Genomic DNA, 14662 nt, shown 5'->3' with positions numbered 1-14662 from the left:
GCTAGAAAATCCTATTTTGAAGCTAAAGTTTTATACCAAAGCTAGAGTTCTTCATTTCTCAACTTTCATATCCAAATCAAAGCTAGAAACTCCTAATTCATGGCTGGAAAATATAAATAAAAACTGAAAAATTTCAACAACATCACAAATCCATGAAACCAGCCACAAAATTTCCAAATTCAAGTCATATGCTCACTTGAATGCAAGATTAAAGGGAAAAGGTAGTTCCTTACCAATATTACCTTCAATTCCTAAGGACAGTAGCAAATCACAGCTTTCTTCCCTTAAAATCACACCACACCAAGCTTCTTCCTTCCTTGTTACAACCTTCTATAGATGAATTTAGGGTTTAAGGTTAATTTCCCCACAAAATCAAGGTAGGAATCAAGATGGAACTTGGAGAAATTTTTTCTCCTCTCTAATTTCGGTCATGACAAGAAAAAATAAGAGAAAGTTTGGCCAAAAGAAAGATAAGAAGGGAAGAAAGCTTTCTCGGTCAACATATCATGGATCGTCGACACTTGGTGAGTTAAGATTTTTCCTCTTTTTCTTTTCTTTTCTTTCCTTTTCTTGGTTAATAATTTTGACTAGCTTAGGGTTAATTTTGGAGAAGATTAAATAAAATAAAACCAAGGATATTAAGGAAAAAAAGTATCAGTCAAGTGGTGTATTCAACCGGTAACAAATGGCGCACGTCGGTTCAAGCTTATTTCTTTAACTCTTTTGTACTTTTGTTTTAACTTATGAGTCACTAACTTACTCTTAGTATTTTTAATCACATACATCCTCTTATTTAATACCCATTCTTATCCATCAATTGTAGCACACACACCCCACTGATTGATCACACTACCAAAATGCACCAAAACCCTAACTACTCTAACTTTAAAGTAAAAGTAAAACTCTTGACTCAACTAATGAAATCGCTATGAATTTTAGATCTAGTAAATAGTTAAATAGCCAAGTAAAGAAATATAGAAGGAAATATAAATTAATGGTTCAAAAATGGGAGGAAATTCTGAAGGAATTTTCGGGTCCTCACACACTCCTACTCGATTTTTCGCGTAGAATCCGTTTGTGGGCTTAATTTTTTCAAAAAATGAACCGAAAGTGGCGAAAATAGCAAAAAGACAGCCTAATTTTTTATTTTTTTAAAAACACTCAAACCTTCATCAAAACCATAAAATTTATACTACAACACTCCTTACAACTTCTACATTACAACTACGCTCTTAGTTTGACAAGAAAACAACAACAAAATGATACATTAAGTAAAAATAGCCCACAAATAAAAAAAAATATTCCAATGCTTTTAATGCTCAAAACTTCAAAATTTTTAGACAATCCAACATTTTCGGACCTCGTGCCAACTACAATAATCTATTTTGACGAAAAATAAGTACAAAAGATTCACTAATTTGATTTATTTTTTATTTTAGCATTTTATCAAACATGTAGCATGCATACACAAAAGCTATTTCCTTTTGCCTAATCTTGCTGGTAGCTGAACCCCAAATCTTCCACAACATAATAATAACAAAACTAGTGAAATAAACAACAAACAAGCAGCTAAACATGTATTTAATCTAATTAATTAAGAAAAAGGAAAGCTGGAAAAAAGAAAAAGGAAGTACCTAAATGAAGGTTGCATTCCCTTGGGTGAAGTTTTTTGATGCAATTTCAAGCTTCAATTCAACCGGCTGCTGTCCCTTTTTTTTTATGTTGTGTGTGAGTGTGTTGGGAGAAAAAAAAAAAAAAGATGGCCGAGAATGAGTGAGATTGAGGGAGTAAGTAGAATCTTTTTTTTTTTTTGTGGCTTTTGAAGAAATGAAAAAGATATGCCGAGAGCTAGGAGTTTTTTTTTTTTTTTTCTCTGTTTGTGTGGCCATTTGCCAATGAGCCAAGAGAGTGTCAAAGAAAAGATGAGTAGAATTTTTTGTTGATCAAATGATGAGTTCCTCACCAAATAAAAAGAAAAATGCATGGAGATATTGAGTGCAAAAATGGATCAATAGTGTATTTGATGAAAGAGAAATAATTGGGGGAGATTTTATCTTCTCTTTTTCTTTTTTTTTTTCTTTTTTGTGTTTCTTTTTTTTTCCTAGAACAAACCTGCAAAATGAGAAAAATACACATTAAAATGCAAGAAAATAAATAACTCATTAAATAGAAAAAATTCAAGAAAACATTAAAAATTGACAAAAATTTGGTGTCTACACTTCGTAAATATCTTTTGTGTCTCTTCCTATTTTTCCTGAAGTTCATTATGCTATTTGCTTATATAGTTGTGTTTTGACTTGTAGTTTTACTGTTCAATATTGACTGCTAAGTTTTAATGAAAATTCAAGCTACTTGGCAGCTTTATGGTCTACCTTGAATCAATTTGTTTGGAACGGAAAAATATGATGTTATATGTTCTCTTTTTGCTAATAAAGAAATAATAAGATACCGACTTATTTAAATTTGAAGAATTCTAGCTAGTTTTGAGACTGTAAATATTGGTCTACATGTAGTATACAAGAAAATTATTTCATATTCTATTTTTGTTTTTGAGTTGCTTATAAGGTTATAGTTTGCTCTAGACAGATCTTTTCTTTTCTTTTCTTTTTCAATTTTTCCTCCCCTTCTACTTCATTCTTTCTTCTATTGCTATCTTCTTTTCTTTCTTCCTCCTCTGAATGCCAATCATATTTTCTTTCCTTCCTCTCCCTTTCATGAAAAGTTTCTTTTATATTTTATTTTTGTCTATTGTTCTGATTTTTTGTTATCCTTTGGTTAAAAGTATCAAAGTTAAGTTGAAATTTTTCAGAAACTTTCTTTTATTCTACTTTCTTGAGAAATCTTCTTGATTTTTTATTCCCTTATATAGAAAACGTGCCAAGTTGGATTTTGCAACACATGTTTGCACTTAAATTTTATTAGTTTTTAGTTGTACATAATGTCAAAACTGAAAGTAAATTTTGTTTGAAAACCATTGATGAGTTTTTTGCATGTGACAAATCTCTTATTTTCATTTACCAGTTTAGCTTGTATCTTTTAAAACAATTAAATAGTTGTTGCATGGTGGTCATGAAGCAACTCCAAATGATAGGTGTGAGATTGGCTTACATGATGTGAAGGATATGTTGTCAGTCATCTATGCCCTTACTATTGCAAGCGTACATGTAAATCCACTTGATTGATCTTTTTCTTGCATTGACTAACAAAATCTTTCCTTTCCTTAGTTGTTCTAACTAAAGTAGTAGGAGCAATTTTAGTAAAAAGTTTAGGTATTAAAACTCACTAGATTACAATCTTCTTATTCAGATCCAAAAGTTAAAGCAAAGAAGTTGGGACTGCTAGCTAAGCCATATTTGGAGGGAATGCATTCAATATGCAAATTGATTGGGCAAATCCAACATCTATAGTCCATCAGGGTTACAAGTTCTTGATGACATCCCAGTAGAGATGCAAGATTTGTTGAGAGCGGATGTGTTAGGAGTTGCATATTCTCATTTTGTTTCTATTTAAGAGGTTATGACCTCTTCCAATGTACCCAAAAAAAAGAAAGAAAGAAAGAGGTACCTTTATGATGTATATTCTTGGTATTTCTTCGAGAATTTTATTTTTCTTTTGATTGGCCTTATCCCATAATGCTGTAAAACCTCTCTTGCAGCAAAACTGTGCAAAAATTATGAGGTTGCTTTCCTCAAAAACTCAAAAGATAAGAATATGTTGAGAATGAGTTTTGAATTAGGATTAATCTTCTATACAGTAACAGTGTATACACTATCACCATTTAATACATGACAACTCATTTGAATTTAAATTTAAAATCCAAATTTTACTTATGTGTCATACATCCAATCGTGATAGTATACACACTGTCAGTGTATATAAAATTTACTCTTTGAATTATATTAAGTAATGCAAATAAGTTAATGTAGATGCTTTTTAAGAATGAGATTTTCATAAATACTGAGGACACCACAACATAATTTGTATGTTGGGCCAATGGCTAGTTGTATACGTCCTAATCATGTTTTTCTTATACCCTATTACATATTTTAAAGGCATTGTATTATAATTTTCATCTCTTGAATTTCATATTTTTACAATTTTGAACTAATTATATACTTTCTAAGACCACAACTCTAAATATTTTATTTATTATTAACATCCACTACCATTATAATTATTTGTAAATTAAGTGGGTATAATTGGACATTTATCCACCGCGCATTTATGCAGTGAACCCCTCCTAATCTTTAAATCATTACCTATGTCTTCTTTAATTGTGTACGGCCACATATTTCAGGGAGATTTAGATCCAGACTAATTCTAAGGAAAAGAATGAGAGAAAACATAAAACCAATTCTAAGGGAAAAAAATGAGAGAAAAGATAAGTTAGAAAAGTAAGAAAAGTTGGAAGATGAATACATTTATAGATCCTTAGGTATGATCCTCTTGTGGTTTTAAAATCAAATCCGAAAATGCTTCCATCAGATCATCCCACAAGATTTCATCACTGGCTGTTCATACAAAGTTAAGAGCTATGTTTTCAGAACCGGACCGGATAGCGACTCGGCCAAGGTCAGGGGTCAGGGGTCAATGGGTTCGACCGGGGGTCGATAGGGGTCGAACCGGATGACGTCATAAATAAAAATTATTTAAAAATTAAAATATTATATTTATAATATCTAATAATATATTGATATTAATAAAGATATATTCATATATATTTGATGTTTCAAATATATTTAACAAGAAAATATAAAGAAATTAGAACAATTAAGTAGCAATTTATATTATTTAATAAATATTAACAAGTTTAGAATTAAAATTATGAGTTTAATTGAAAAATAACATCAAATTTTAGGACAATATTTATAAAGTATCAAATATTTGAGGTATATCGATAAGTTTTAACAATTTAGGGGGTCAAAACATAATATTATAAAGTTTGAATTTTTTTTTAAAAAAATTACTGTTGAACCGGAAAATCCGGTTTTTTCCCGGTCAAACCCGGTTTTTGACCGGCTTTGACCGGATTTTAAATTTCCGGTTTTTTAATATGACTCGGACCGGCTACCTGGCCGGTTCCCGGTTCGACCGGCCGGTCCGGTCCGAGTTTCAAAACAGAGGTTAAGAGCGAACTATTAGCAATAGTCATAGTAAAGCCATTGAGAGAATGTTCTAGGAAAAATATGCTCCCAGTTAGGCTATAGTTTTATCCTTTAAGGTTAATTTTGGAGAGAGCAATGAAAGAAGAAGAAAGAGAAAGAATGGCGCATCTAATCCTAGAAAATTTAAAAAAAAAGAGGGGGATAAAAGTGTGGTAGAGTTCATACCACTTGTTCAAGACATAAGCATAGCGCACATAACGACGTCAAATTACCTTTGATATGTTGACAAAGTAAAATGACGTCATACCAAAAATTCAACACACATGCACAAACGCACGTGATGACGATAAAGACAAAACTTGGGCACAGATCCCTTTGGCTCTGATACTATTTATGTTGAAAATTCTTAAAATGATTACTAGGCATAACACTGCCTTTAACACTCCATTCAACTTCAGTTCCCCTGCCTAACAAATGTCGCCATTATAGTATTGCTAGTTAATTTAAAATACTGCTACTTTAATTCTTAAAGACGCATTGTAGACAACTTCCTATAATTAATATTGAAGTCAAATCATTCAAAATTGACTTTAAAACATGTTGCCACTTAAGAAAATCAAATTCAACTTAGAAAGGCAACTTTAGCAAATTTGTTATCACAAAATTTGTTCTAAAGTCTACGATTTACTAAAAATTTACTTGAAATTTCTAGAATCTCATATAAATCAACACTAGTTTTATAAAATTCAATATGCAACCTTGATATATTTTTTAAATTACTCATGAAAATCAATGTAATTATTGGCATTTTGAAATTAAAATAGTACGTTGGAAAAGACTTGAATATGAAGTTAGTAACGGGTGTTTAGTAACAATTCCTAGAATCAATATCAAAATCAATTTTTTCTTTGCACATTATTGCTTCTTTACTAGATTTAGCCTCGATAATTGTCAAAAATCATAAGACATTCTCTGATAAATAAGAACTACTATCTACAAACTAATATTTTATAATGTTTGATGTACATAATGCCTTGTAAATCTAATGTAACTGTAATATAATTTCGAGTTTGAATAACTCATATTTAACATTCGCAAGTTGATCGAAAAATGACCAACAATTGGGAGTTTGAATTTTCATAGTTGCTATGGTCGATAAGATTATAGGAAACAAAGATGTATATTGTCCTTAACTTTTTTCACTATAATCAAATTGATTTTTAAATTTTTGCTAAATGTGTCCTCAAACTATTTTCTTGTAGTCAAGTTGATCATATGTGGTTGAGTCATACAAGAATTAAATTTTCTCCATCAGAGACTAATCTATTCAAGGAAAGCAATAAAAAACTGCTATTTGAGGAAATAGCAAAGAAATTAAATTAAAAATGAGGAAATGTTTTGATGCACAGCTTACCTAAATTTGGATCCACCATTATCTACAAATCAACTAATAAAAATAGTCAACAATTGGAGTTTGAAATTTCATGGTTAGTACGTTTGAGAAAATCATGACGAACCAAAATGGTTGTTGTCAGTTTGACAAAATAACATGAATAACAACTTCATGAAAAGATTCAAATTAACTTAGCAAGAAAATTTCATCAATGCTACAAAATGTGTTTTATTTGAATTTATTGAAAAGAATTGGTAATTCACCATTATGTTTTTCCCGTGGGTTTAACTGGTTTTAGAGATTAATCTGTCAATTATGGATAAATCATATAATTTTTAAGTTTAATATTTTATTACATTTTGTAGTTAGAAAACATGCACAGATACATTGAGATGAAGTTATACATTTTGGATACAAGATAATTTTAAAGTTTCAATGCTTTTTTTATGTTGATTGATTTTGCTGTTTTGGATGATTTTCAAATTTATATGTATCTATATTAAGTTTATTGTACTCTAGATATTGCAACTAGAACTTTATGTTATATTTACATATCTACGATGTACGTATCTATGTTTAGTATACTCTAGATATTGCAATGAATCGGCTATCTATTTGAGAACTTAATTAGTTAAAAATAATAAGTTGAGGGTCCAAAAAATAGGAAGAGTGTTTGGATAGATAATTTTTGGATTTTTTCAAAAAAAATATGTAAAATAGGTATTTGAATAACAAACAAGTAGTTCCAAATAATCACAATGTACATTCTTACAAAAAAAAAAAAAAAAACTCCTAAGTGGCTATTCTTTAGAAACCAAACATCTGATACTTCACATGTAATCCACGTGGACATGAATAAGCAAACCCATTCCCACTTCTTCTTGACTGTGAAAGCAACACTACAGTTTCCTATAATTGCGCGAGACTACACTAACTATAGTTTCATTTTTGTATCGTTGCACAATTATCGTTTTGGTAAAGCAAATCTAAAACTGCTTCTATCTTCAATAATTTTATTTCACCTTTCCTCTTGCACTTTCAATAACTTCGTTTTCTCCAATCAACAATTGCAAAATCTGTTCGACAATTGCAACCTGAGGCTGCTACTAAGGCTGCTACTATCAACATCTGCCGAAGGAATTGATTTTTCTGCCACAAAGTGATAGCGTATTGATTTCCTGTGTGAACAGCGATTTGCCGGTAAGTACTATAAGGTGTGACGTTGGATTTAAATTAGGAAATACACAAGAAATAGTCAACAAAAAGGATGACTGATCGGAACTGGTTCAAACTTTCATCGCTTATGGCTGGTCTCTGATTTGTTGGGCCACGGTAAGGAAGGGAGCTAGTCATAAACAGATATTCCTTTATTCGTTTGCCTTGAACTTGAACAATTTGGTGTGCAGCAGTTAGTAATTACCCTTATCCAAGTTTTATTGCCCTGACAATTTGCTCAATTTGATTGCAGTAGTGTTTTTTAGAATAAAATCAATCGTAATTGCTACAAATTTGTGTAACTCCAAACATATGAAATGTTGAATTTTGATCTTCTTAGGGTTTGATTTGGAAATTCTCCCTATTGTATGTATATATTTTTTAATTCGATTTCAGGGATCTATATTCATTTTAGTCTATTTGTTTTTTTTCACTTTCTTATTCACCGTCTTCTTTCACGGGTCCAGTTGCCTGGATAAGTGGTTTTCATGTTCTTATAAGGCATGTTGACTTTTGATGACAATTTGACTCTAAAATTATCTATAATTGATAATTAGTTGGGATAAATTGTAGCTTCAATGCACCTTATTATTAGGACGGCATGACAAACTTGCAAATCACCTATTTGAACAGCTTATTTTATGGGATTTTAAACTTCGTTGACTTGGTAAGGCAATGAGAATATTTGTAACTTATAAGGCTTTCGATGAACAACATAGGATATTTTTCCTGAAAAACAACATTGGATGTGTTTTTGTTATTTGTTTCAAACAACATAGATCTTAAAATAGCAGCCATTGACATATAAGTTGATCAATTGAATTGGTGTTCTAGTCTATTATATGTTTTACGAAGTGATGATGTAGTTAGACAACCACTTCGCAAATTGCTAGGTAAGAGTTTCGTTTGGCTCCCAACTTCTGTAAATTTGCTTGTGTTATGATATAGAGGCCAAGCTTACAAGACCGATTTTTGTCTTTCTTGACATTCAATCATTTTGCTTTCATGAACTTCTTATGCTCATCCTCTACTCCTTGATTTCTTCTAAATTTTTTTTTTATAATCCAAACCGTGAAGTTGTAAGTATGAACAAATAGAAGTGTTCATGCCTACGAGAAAAAGGAAGAAATAAAGTTCAAATGTTGGTAAGACATTTCATTATCCCGAAAATAGTTCTAATACATTCTGCTAGTTAAATTCATGTAATAATTAAAACATAGGCAATAATTTGCATTATTGTGCAGAATCCCTTTCCAACCCTGCTTCTTCTGTTAGTGCCAATTGCATGTGCGAGTTTAATGACTTTCACGTCAACTTACTAAGCTACTTTGAGGTGAGATTTTAAAAAGAATTTGTTTAGGAACTTGGTGATTGTGCATACAATATGTTGTTATTATTTCAAGTACTTATTTGTTCATCCATAGATATGTGACAAAAAATATTGGTTAGATGAGAAGAAGACCTCTATATGCGCACCTACATAGAGTGGCAGAAAAATTGAAAATGAGAGTCAATCCATAGCATGTAGGCAAATTTTCATATGTTGGCCAATTACTTGACCAAGATTGTGACATCAGTTGCACTGAAAGTCAATGCCAACTCAAGTACTATTGAATGGTGGAAAAATGGAGGTTGTTTACTCATCTTCAAGGAGATTCTTCCAAACGAGAGACTGGGATAAGGTGGGATGCCGAGCATAAATGCTTTTTAGCATGAGCAGATCACCAAATTTATTTATACTAGGTATATGACTCTTTACACTACATATGCATCTTTACGTTGACTGTAGTTACTGTAGGACTTAGATAACATTATGGTATAATTAGAATTTCATTTTGTGATTGTTTGTATACAATTGACATATGCCATAAGCTAAGAAAGGAACAACACATGTTTTGCATTTTGTTTTAGTCATTCAATCATTACAAATGCCTGATATAGGAGATAGAAGGTATCTCGTTTTGTTGGTATTAAACTCCCTATTGTATGCAACTTTTATTTTTCTATTATAATCTAGTTGTGGGAAAGCAAACCACATGTTGTTATAGTCCCAATTCTTTTTACTAGTTTTATGGTTGCATGTATATGCAAACTATTTGCATTTATTGGTTAAGAGTGCTATAGAATCTTTAATTTTCATCATTGAGGTTAAAAAAAAAAAGACTACTACTTGTTGAGGTTGCTGATGGGCATTGAGTTTGTAATAGTATGAAACTGTAATTAATTTTCTAATTATTTTTTTCAATTTATTTTACATAGTGCCTGTTATATTTGCATCTCCATTATTTTGTTAATTTTCTTGTACTCAATCTCGTATACTAGATTTAGATCCACGGTAGTAATCACTTTTGCTAATCATTGTAGGACTTTGATTGCTACTTGCTTTCATATCACAATTTATTGGATTACATATAGAGTATGAACCTCATAACTTTTTCTACCAATTAGATAAACACGCACTATCTTGACTTTCAACATCCAAATAGCGTTGATTTGGTGATGCAACAGAATGAGGTGATGGACGGCAAATATGCTACTAACAGTCAAATTTAGTTTTTGGTCCAACCACCACCCCAATATGTGCCTCCCTCAATACGGAGACGTAGGAAAGAATGTACTGGCAGAGGGAAGGACGTGACGTTAAGCTCTATTATTGTCGCTCCTCACCACTTTCTTTCATCTGACGACAATGGTAGTCTTGTTCTAAGAAATTCGGGCAAGCGTCTAATGTCCAGTGGTGCCTACAGTTCAGAGAAGGAGGGATTCAAAAGGTTCGAAATTTCGAAGGTCAGGTTCAGATAACTACCTAGAGCTACTTAGCAATTTCAACAGAGCGAAAGAAAGGCAAAGGAGAAATATTCAATAGAAATAGCTAAGAAAGTTGTGGAGAGTTTGAATTTGGAGAAGTGGCTACACATGTTTCTATTAGCAGAGTTGATAGATGAAGAGTTTCGAGCTTTGTTCCTTAGCTTCAGTGACAGTGAGTAGGTGACATGGATTGAAATGTTCATCATCCTGAAGATGGAGGGCAAATGAGGTAATTTAAAACTCTTAACTTGTACAATTGGATTACTGTTATAATTCAAGACTTTTATAATTTATGTTTATCAGCTTGTATTAATGTTATGGCCATTCCTGATACTCGAGATCCAAATTTTGTTTTGATTTACCATGATCAAATTAGCAAATGTACGAGGCAACTGTAGTAGATGCCCCCATTTTTAGCTAGTTTTATTCATTATTTAAGTCTATTAGCAGTGTTGGTTTTTTTTTTTTTTTTTGTCTTTGTTTTGAAACATGACACGTTAGACCCTTCAACATTTATTGACGTGCAGTTACTAATTTTATATCAACACCAATTTGGGTGTTTGATGTAGTGACACACCTATCATTTATTGGTCATTTTTGTCTGAGAATCATCATATTTCGAATTAGACTACTGAGGTTGTGGAAATAAGAGTAAAAGCATTAGTAAGGCTAGGGTTATATGCAAACTCTTGAAGTTTTTAAACATATTCAATATTTTGGATGACGAAATTTGGACAACCAATTTTGCTGTGAGGTGAAAAGCAAAATCATAACCATTTCACTAATAGTTAAACAAAAAAGGCCAAACTAAATAAATGGACCGAGGCATTTGTATATTTTAAATAGTTTCGCTACTTGCTAGACATTAGAACTGATTGGTCTTGTCAATAAAACGTGTACATTAAATTAGGAACTGTCATTACATGATAACAGTTACTGTTTCCTTTGTCTTTTACATAGGTAATATACATGCATTTTAACTATTGTTCACCAAACTTTGATATAATATGTTCACTTGGGTGTAACATTTTAAGTAATTTTGAGGTAATGCAAGAAAGGCAAGGTGGCCATTGCATAGCCATATATCAACGACACTGCATTTCAATAATACAGGCAAGCGGTGACATTTCACTGATTTGGTGTTCCACTTGCTTCTGTTTTCCTCTACATGAGAACAACAGTTTGAGAATCTCCCATCTACGAATAAGTCTAATGGCTACCTTGTTAACTTTAACACATCAAAAATTGAGTTTTTTTCTACAAAAAACTTGCACCTTCCCTTTAAAATGTAGCAGAGTAGAGTCTAGTTATGCATTTAAGTTTCACTCGAGGTCCCAAACGTAGCAGTAATTAGTCCACTCAATAGTTGTTGCATTATAGGTGATTTTATTTGTTAGCTATTGCGAACTTTCTCCTAGGTTTCACATGGCCAACTTCATCCCAAATTATAGTTCATCTTGTAGTTCAAATTCTAAAACTAACGATGAGGTAATTCCAAATGCTGCAGCAATGCTGTTATTTGCACCAAAAGTAGAACAATACGATGGATCTCTTATCAAAATGCCTTACCGTACTAGAGATATGCCAGGTTAGAAGTGGGTGTAGGAGTTAATAACAGGTTACTTTCTACGCATATTGGATAATTATCGATTAACAGTTGACAATTTCGTGAGATTTTGTGAAATTCTTGTGCAAAATAACTACGTCCCGCAAAATCCCCACAAGCATGTGTCAATTGAAGAGTCGCTAGCCATAATGTTTTTAAACTTGGACCGGCCAGCGAACCGGAGAGGCGGCCGGTTTGCGGTTCGAACGATATGACCGGTCCAACCGGCTGGTTCATCGTTTCCTTTTTCTTTTTTTTTTTTTTTGCAACTTTAGTGTTAAGTACTTCACAAGTTTTCATTTTACACTTGAACTTGATGGCTAGTGTATAATGTAATATGGTTATTGATAACTTAAGTTCCTAAAATGCATCCACCAACATAACTAAATTTAAGTTGACATAATAACAAATTTCTTAAAAGTTATACATAAAACCTGGAATGATAAACATAATTAAAATATCATAATTCACCACAAGTTTTCATAAATTCATTACAAACATAAATAGATACAATCAAATGTTCACCAATTATCACAAATAAAAACACAAAAATAAATAAAATAAAAATTGAAATTCTTTTACAATCCTTAAAAAGGTTCATAAAAGAGTCCAACTCATATTCAAGACAAACCATTTGAATAACAAACTTCCATCAGTGGCATGATAAGCAACAACATCACTTTCACAATTTCATCAACTTAACCTGAAAAAGTTAAAATTTTATTATAAAAATATAAATCTAATTGCTTAAACTCAAAAAAAAAACAAAAAATTTTGAAAAACAAAGATACAACTAAACACATAAAAAATTAATTGCTACTAAACATCATTAATTAACATGTTATATGAGCTAAAAAAGAAAAAAGAAATCTAATATACAGAATAAATGAAACTTTCGAGTAAGAATAACTCTAACCAGCTTTAAATGAAACAATAGCTTTAAATGATTGTATAATTCTTGGCACTTTTTTTAAGCTTTTATTTGACAACTTTCACAAATCAATAAACAATAGAAAAATTATACAATCATTGAAAAAACAGGACAATCATTGATACAAAATTTATTAATTTGATACTTCATCCAAAAAATAGCTTGTCCAAATATGATTGCAAAATCTAAAATATACATAAAGGAGTTTGGAACATGCCTTATTGTAGAATGGACTTCACACGGATGCAAATTATTACCGTTAGCATTTAAATAGCCAGAGGACATACTCCCGACTTCGCATGATGACCAGCTTCATTTGTCATCAGAAAGGTTCAAGAATATATTAATTCCTGTTTGGATCTTCATTATTCCATGATCCTATACCATTAATTATTTTAAATTCAATGATCAATAGCTTCGATTATTTGCCAACTATCATATTTTTGACCAGCCCAATGTAATTATTTGTAATTCCTACCCAATTCCTACACGGAGGAGTGCTACTTTTGCAGTAATTTCATCCTTAATTAATCAAATAAAAATAAAACAAAAATTAGGGGAAACAGATGAAAATTGAGGGGAAAAAGAAGAAAATGCAAAATAATCAGCTAAAGATAATAATATAGAAAACAAAAACCTTGAAAAAGGAAAATTAAACTTACCAAGATGATGGAAAACAGGAAAAATTGAAATTTCCAAGTCATCTACAATATGCTAAAGATGATAGCTTGATGATAATGGTGAAGGCTTGAGAAAATCTTCATGGATATTTGGGTTTGAAAGGGTTAAGAAGAAAATGTTGAAAAAAAAATTCAAGAAGAGAATGGAGAGCCGTTGGCCGCCTGATGAAGCCAAGAAAGTGATGAAAAGAAAAATGCGCTGCACTCTGCTGTTTCTTTTGTTAATGTTAGGGTTTCAATTTTTTAATCTATTTTTTAGTCAAGTTAAATACAATTCTCAACAAACTTGACTTGCCCTATGATTGTGGTCTAGTGGTAAGACACTCTTATGTGAGTAGGAAGGCACAGGTTTGATTTTGAGTAGCTTGATTTGGGACATTTTGTTGAAAATTTAAAAATCGCCGGGTTGCGATTTGTACGGTTTTTCACGATTCATATGGTTCGATCGGTTTTGAGCGGTTTTTCATTAATTGGCGGGTTTGATGCTAGACCGGACCGGTGGTATGTCCGGTTCACGGTCCAACCCGTCAAACTGGCCGGTCCGGTCCGATTTTAAGAACATTGGCTGGCCATGACTCTAGTTATGTTGAGTCATACCATGCGCACTCGAGTTGTGGTAGAGAGATTTCAACGTTCGATAGAAACTATCCATAGAAATGTAGTGGCAGTTCTCTTAGGGTTATGTAAAGTTATACAAAATATTATTCGACAAATACAAACAAATGGTGAGTATCAATGTATAAGATATAGCACCAAATATTATCCTTGGTTCAAGGTTAGAAACAGTCAAAATTTCTTCTAGATTTTATCATGAAAAGTTTTTTTTATCTAATTAGTTGTTGTGAAGCTAATTTCGCTGTAGTATTTGCTATCTCCTAATATTCAAAATATATATAAAACTCTGACCCCCTTAATGAGGAGTAG

Source organism: Coffea arabica, chromosome 5c (genome assembly GCF_036785885.1).
Source record: "Coffea arabica cultivar ET-39 chromosome 5c, Coffea Arabica ET-39 HiFi, whole genome shotgun sequence".
NCBI lineage: Eukaryota > Viridiplantae > Streptophyta > Magnoliopsida > Gentianales > Rubiaceae > Coffea > Coffea arabica.
Note: the sequence above shows the minus strand (reverse complement) of the source record.